This window comes from Hippocampus comes, unplaced genomic scaffold, assembly GCF_001891065.2.
Source record: "Hippocampus comes isolate QL1 unplaced genomic scaffold, H_comes_QL1_v1.1 scaffold309, whole genome shotgun sequence".
In the NCBI taxonomy this organism is placed as follows: Eukaryota; Metazoa; Chordata; class Actinopteri; order Syngnathiformes; family Syngnathidae; genus Hippocampus; species Hippocampus comes.
The window spans coordinates 91,956-98,931 of NW_017805838.1; the positions used below are offsets into that span (position 1 = coordinate 91,956).

General features: G+C 43.0%; 1 protein-coding gene across 1 annotated transcript in view; it reads left to right on the top strand.

The window, feature by feature from the left end:
• LOC109526561 (UV-stimulated scaffold protein A-like) overlaps nucleotides 1-6,976 on the top strand; it is a 67,430-nt gene that overhangs the window by 16,911 nt on the left and 43,543 nt on the right. Inside the window, exon 2 of the mRNA XM_019887904.1 lies at nucleotides 4,435-4,543. The gene's annotated coding sequence lies outside the window, so the exon portion shown is untranslated. The remainder of the gene's footprint in view (nucleotides 1-4,434; nucleotides 4,544-6,976) is intronic.

Sequence of the window (6,976 nt, forward strand, 5' to 3'; positions counted from 1 at the left end):
TATGCCACATTTGATGGACACTTGGGTAAGTGGCTTGCCATTGGCTTCCAGTGTGGTTTCCACATCCTCATCGAGTTTGCAACGAAGGCTCTTAGGGTCCTGTTCACCTTATACAACTCCAAGCATTCAGTGATCCATGTATGTGGCATTGAGTCACAGGCTTACTCACTTGTATTCTTTGCCATTTGACTCAGCATGACACAAATTATGATCTGAGTTATACTGTTTGGTGCTTTCTACCGTCTTTGATACTGCTTTGTTGCTTTGCTTTACTGTTGTATATGTTAGTTGCTCCATGTACAGCACTTTGTGTGCAGCGATGGCTGTTTGAAAGTGCTCTATAAATACAATGGAGTTGAGTTGAGTTCATCAATCCAAGCTGTGCACAGGCTGGTATGTCGGGGGCCTGCAGTCTTGTGCGACTGTTCTGTCAACCAGGAGCTGATGTTTGGCTCCTCTGGTATTTCTACCAATGCCCTTCTGTGCTTCGCTCATGCATTGATCCATGTGTCCACTTATCTTAGCCGCTATGATGCCTGACATGAGCTTCCATGTTGTGGAGAGACAGGTTATTGGCCGATAGTTGGATGGGACTGCACCCTTTGAGGGATCCTTCATGATCAGGATCGTTCGCCCTTCGGTTTGACATCCTGGATGAGTCCTATCCCACAGCAGCTGGTTAATTTGTGCTGCTAGGCGCCCATGGAGTGCTGTGAGTTTCTTTAGCCAGTAGGTGTGGACCATGTCCGGGCCTGGTGCTGTCCAGTTTTTCATGTCTGAGACTCTTTCCTGTATGTCTGCCACTGTTATGGTAACTGGGTTCTGTTCAGGGAGGTTGCTGTGATCCTCTCTCAGAGTCACCAGCCAATGTGCACTGCTGTTCTGTGCGACCTCCTTCGCCCATATGCTTTTCCAGTACATTTCAGTTTCCAGTCTTGGTGGGTCTGCTCTGCTGTTAGAACCCTGCCACTGAGCGTACACTTTCACAGGGTGTGTTGCGAACAGCCTGTTTTTTCGTCTGGCCTCATTATCTTTCATGTACCTCTTTAGGCGACTGGACAAGGCTTGAAGCCTTTGTTTGGCAGTTTCGAGTCTCTCAGATATGGTCATCTGGATGTACCGCTCACGTATCGGCCTTTTCATCACACCTCTCTGGGCCTCCCTCAATTGACTCACATCTTTCCGAGCCGCCTTGATCTTAGCCTCCAACCATCTTTTCCATGATGGGTTACGAATCTCATGGCTCCCATGGTTGCTCTTATAGCCAAGCATCTCGAAGATCACTGATGCTGAAGCGTATATCAGCTCATTGGTTTCCGTGATCGTTACGGTAGGGATCGCCCTCAGTGCTTCATTCACAGTTTCCATGAGACTTTCAGGTGGTACTTCACATAGCCTTTGTAATTGGTTTCTAGGTTGCCCAGCCTTCATTTTCGTCATGATCTTCGCTCTCAGGTCAGTTGCTGCCTCGCTCAGCAACATTCATTGGGGCTGGCCTCCCAATCTCATCATCTGCATTCATTGGGGCTTGCCTCCCAATCTCTGGTAAAACCTCCTCCTCTGATTTGGCAGCCTGGGGCCCTTCACCATGTAATCTGCGTTGCACCTCATCAATCTCAAGTTGTGATAGCAATTGCCGTTTGTGGATGTTGGAACACTGAGCTACTAGTTGTTTCGTGGTCAACCGTGACTGTGGGTTTCGAAGTAACCATTCAGGCCACATTCTCTGCATGTAACCCCTCTGACTACGGTTGCTTGAGTTGTAGCATTCCAACAGAGACATGTTATCGCATCTCGCCCATCTCCGCTTTGTTCCAGGAGCCCATTTTTCATCAAGGCGCTCTGGTTCCCCAGCACCTGACGCAAGACCTTGTTTGGCCGGGCGACGTCTGAGCCAGCATGCCATTCGTATTATTGTCTCTCATCATTGTATGAGTTATGCATTAGCGTGAAGGGTCTTGCCCAAGGACCCACACTAGATGGTGTTGTTTGCTCATTTTGCCCCAAGCGGGATTCTAACCCCCGTCTGCCAATCTGGTGCCTTACCAACTGAGCTATCCAGCTATATATATATATATATATATATATATATATATAAACACACACACACACACACACACACAAATGTTTCAGTTCATCAAACCAATTTTAACATCACACAGAGATGACCCAAGTAAATACAAAATGCCATTTCTCAATGCCAATTTAATTTATTTAGACACAAGAAAATCCAAACCGACCTGGCCCTTTGTGAAAAACCCAATGGGTTTTGCCACCCTTGGCCCCAATGACTGAAATAAAGTATTTGCGATAATTGGTGATGAGTCTTTCACATCGCTGAGGAGGAATTTTGGCCCACTCTTCTTCGCAGAATTGCTTCTTCTCTGCCATAATTGGGTTTTCTCACATGAACTGACCGTTTAAGGTCACACCACAACATCTTAATTGAATTCAAATCCAGACTTTGACCTAGTCACTCTAAAACCTCATTATTTTATTTTCTTAGCTTTTCAGATGTGTACTTGCTGGTGTGTTTTGGATCATTTTCCTGCTGCAGGATCCAAAACATCTTGAGTTTGAGGGCGCAAACTGATTGTTAGATGTTGTCCGTCAGGATTTTCTGGTTGACAGCAGAATTCATTGTCCCATCAATAACAGCAAGTTGTCCTGGTCCTGAGGAAGCAAAGCAGCCACAGACCATTACACTGTCACCACCATGATTCACTTTTGGCATAATGTTCGTTTTATCAAGTGCTGTGCCATTTTATACCCCAGCTGTAACGGGCTGCAAACATTCCAAAAAGTTACATTTTTGACTCATCAGTCAACAGAATGTTTTTCCAAACGTGTTGAGGATCATCAAGATGGCAAATGTGAGATGAGCCTTTGTGTTCTTTCTGTTCCTTTTGGACGGCGGTGGCTTTCGCCCGGGAACTCTCCCATAGATGCCATTTTTTGGCCACCATCTTTCTTATGACCACCGAGAACCCTGACCTGAACTGAGGGCAGTGAGCTCTGGGGTTCTTTGGATGTTGTTCTATGTACATTTGCAACTTCTTTGATGAGTCGTTGTTGCACTTGTCGTAATATTAGCTGGTAGAACCACTCCTGAGATTGTTTACCACTGTTCCCAGTTTTATCCATTTGTGGATAATGGCTCTGACAGTGGTTTGCTGAAGCCTCAGATTCTTGGAAATGGCTTTGTAACCTTTTCCAGACTTATAGATTTCAATTACTTTTTTTTCTAATTAATCCTTGAATTTCTTCGGGTCATGGCATGATGCCAGACAAACATGGGACTTGTAAGCTTAACTCTAACCCCCTCACCCCTATTTAAAGCACAGACATTATACATGATCTGTTAAATTCTGCAAATGTTGCAGTCACGGTTTGTTGGAATTGGCACCAAATGAGATGAGATCTGGAAGCCCTGATTTGAGTGAGCGGCCAGGTCAGTTGAAGAAAAAGAGGTGTCAGGAAGATGTTGAAAAATCAAGTTAAAAAGAAAAAGCTAAATGTGGTCTCGCAGAACACATGGATTTGCGTAGCAACTTGGATCTGCGGCAGCCTTTGGGAGGCGCGCTGATCAGCTAGTTCTTGCAGTAGGCGTCCACACATTTTGTTGGGCCTGGCATATAGAAGCAGGGTGTAATTCATGCATATTAGCTTGTCACATTCGCGATGGCTTGTTGCATTTGCGAAAGGAACACTTGGCTCACAGCCCAAAAAATAAAACTAGAAAAGATTCGTTCTTGGGGAAAAAAAGAGGAGAAAATTGATATTCAGGTCCCCGCAGAAGAGAGATCACATGCCAGAGGAGGTTTAGCGTCCAGCTGAAGTGCGGAGACAAGTGAGAAAATAAAGGAAGAGCTCTTAACTTTTGCAGTATTCAACTTCAGAGGCCCCTCCCAAGGTCTTGTATAACATTTGGGGGACTGGTTAAAACTTTCCGTTCTTTGAACAAAGAAATTTTAAAAAGAGTGAAGTTAACCTAATGTCCCAGCTTTGACAATACATCTTCAGATTAGGCTTTGCGTATAATAAATAATTGACATCAAAATTCAATCAATCCAACCATTGTATATTGTGATCTTCTACATGCGAACAAATAAATCTGGATAATGCAAGGTAAATAATCCAAGCCACGCAGACATGAAAGACCTTGACAATAATTCAAGTTCTATTTAAAATTACATTGACGTGAAATTAAATTTTTCATCTTTGTGTTGCTTATGAACAACAACAAGACAGTTGCAGTTCTTGTAGTCTTGTCATGTCAGCTCTGTAAAAGTCTTTCTTTGAGTGTATATGGGCAGGTTGTTTCGCTTTGCTGTGTAGCTCTATCACACTGAATGAGTGCAATGTGAAAATGGCTTTACATCAGGAGATTTACTACTTGGACTAAATGTTTCAAACACATTTTCTTCTCACATTAAGGCTTCATCAGTTGAAGAGGATGATGAAGACGACAGTGATTTCATTGAGGTACCAGAAAAAGAACGATATGAGTCCGATATCTTTGGTCATCTAAAAGTGGAAGATGGTTAGTTTAACACACACGTTCAAGACATAACCCATCCATCAATTTTGCATGTACTGATGATTTAAAATCTCTGGCTGTATCCTTTGAAACTTCACTGCGCTCTTAAACTCTATAGTTATTGTAGAACAGTAAAATGCACCACGGGTGGTACTATTCAGAATTTATGACTACATTTATATGGAAAAAAATGCACCTTAAATGTCATAGAAATGTGTTGAACTGCTATCATCACACGAGACCTAATCAAGACTTCAACAATAGTGGCAAGCATATGAAAAAGGAGTTTCCTATTGGCCGCCATGTATGTGAAAAAAACAGCTTTCACGTGTTGGCTTGAAACAAAGAAAGCACCACCAAAAAAAAAAAAAAGAATTTTCATCATATCTGGTCACTTCAGTTACTTGAGGTTTTGTTCTGTTTAATATCTGGCAAATTGTTACAGGTCAAAAAGCCCAGGGGGCTCACTTATCAACGCTGCATATACACAAAATGTCTGAAAAATGCGTACGCAACTTACTGCACAAAGAACCTAGTCCCTCCAAAAAAAAAAAAAACATTTTTTTAATTGATGGTGAAAAGTATGTATAAGTACGAAAACTTTAACCCATGCATACACACGTTTTGGAGATAGGGACTTTTAGTGACACATTTGGTGTGGTGGTGAATTGAAGCCAGATTGCAGCATTACCAGCTGTTATCGATTGTCAATATTGTGTTGCAGAAATTACTGCACGCTATCCTTAATTGGATATTTAAATAAATAAATAAAACTAGAGCTGCTCAGCTCTAAAGACATGGAAGACTTAACGTTCTGTAACTCAGGCGAACGTGAATAAAAAGAAGCCCAGCCCTCCATGACCAAATAAAGGACCAAAGTAACGAACAGCATCAAGGACCCAATGAGCCAAACTCCCAGTGCCTCTCCCGGCTTGTGAGGGAACTCACATAGAATTCCTAGAAGAGGCTAAGGGTTGAGGATGAGGGACTAAGAAACCCAATAACATTCCTCCAACGTAACCCTCCCAGTCAACTAAATACTGAAAACCCCGACCACAGTGATGTACATCTACACTCTTGAGGATAGTGTAGGTGAGATGACGTCTATGACCAGTGGCAGATGAGGGCTATATGGAGGGCAGAGTGTACTAGAGGCAGGGATATGTTCCTCGAGCCGGTCCTTGGCCTCGAGGACCGGCTCGAGGACCAAAGGTCGGTCCTTGGTCCTTGGCCTTGGCCTTGGAAGTCAATTCCTTGGCCTTGGCCTCGGCCTTGGGAGTCAAGTCCTTGGCCTTGGCCTTGGCCTCGGGTTGCCGGTCCTCGGACACAATGAAGGATTAGAGCCTCAAATCTCTTGTCCACAAGTATAAAGTGGATCCGAGGACCGCAAAAATCACGAAGGAATCAAATAAATTCCATCCGTAGAAACCAGGGATGTGTCCAAGGACCGGCAACCCGAGGCCAAGGCCAAGGCCAAGGACTTGCCTCCGAGGCCAAGGCCAAGGACTTGGAAAATTTTCCGAGGCAAGGCCAAGGCCAAGGACTTGAAAAAATTTTCCGAGGCCAAGGCCAAGGACCAAGGACTTGCTTCCGAGGCCAAGGCCAAGGACCAAGGACTGATTTTGAAATTGAGGCCTAGCCGAGGACATGTATAAAACAATGCTATCATACCACTTGCCAGGTGTTCATGATTTGCAACACACCTCCATCATAACCCTTTGCACTCCCTAACGCTTGAATGAAGTGATTTTATTCAAAGAGTAGAACAGTCAGGGTACGTGTTATTTATACTGAGAAAAAGAAATAAAATCATATGATATACATTTATGAATTAATGTTTTAGTGCAGTAGTTTCTTAATATGAAGTAAATCAACACTCAACAGGCATGACATGGCACGGAACACAAGTTGAGAAATGACTTTGCATAGAAGTCAATCACTGACTGCAGAAAAAGCGGTAATCTCTCAGTGATCATTTTACAGTTTACCTGCAGCGAGTCCCAGGGACTCACTGATCAGAAAAGTATGAGTCCCATTATGCATTGAGAGAGTCCCAAATTTCGAATTCCGAAATGGTCTACTTATTCAATTGCATATGATAATAACACAAACAACATATACATACAATTATAAACAAATGCTGCAAAAATTTAAATAATTCAGGACCAGGCCTGAGGATTTCAGAAATTCATGGTAACCGTTTTTCGGTTCCGTCGGATTACCCAATGGGAAACCACGACAACTAATGTTGGGTTCCGTAAACGTTCATCATGGGAACCCATTTTTCTATTTTGACTGATATTGATCATCAAGAATTCTGAAACTCAAAAGTATAATGTTTCAAGGGTAAATGTTTGAAAACTATGCATTAAGAATGAACATTACATCAGCAGCTGTGTACTCCAGGTTTATTCCAAAAAATAAATGGATCAAAAA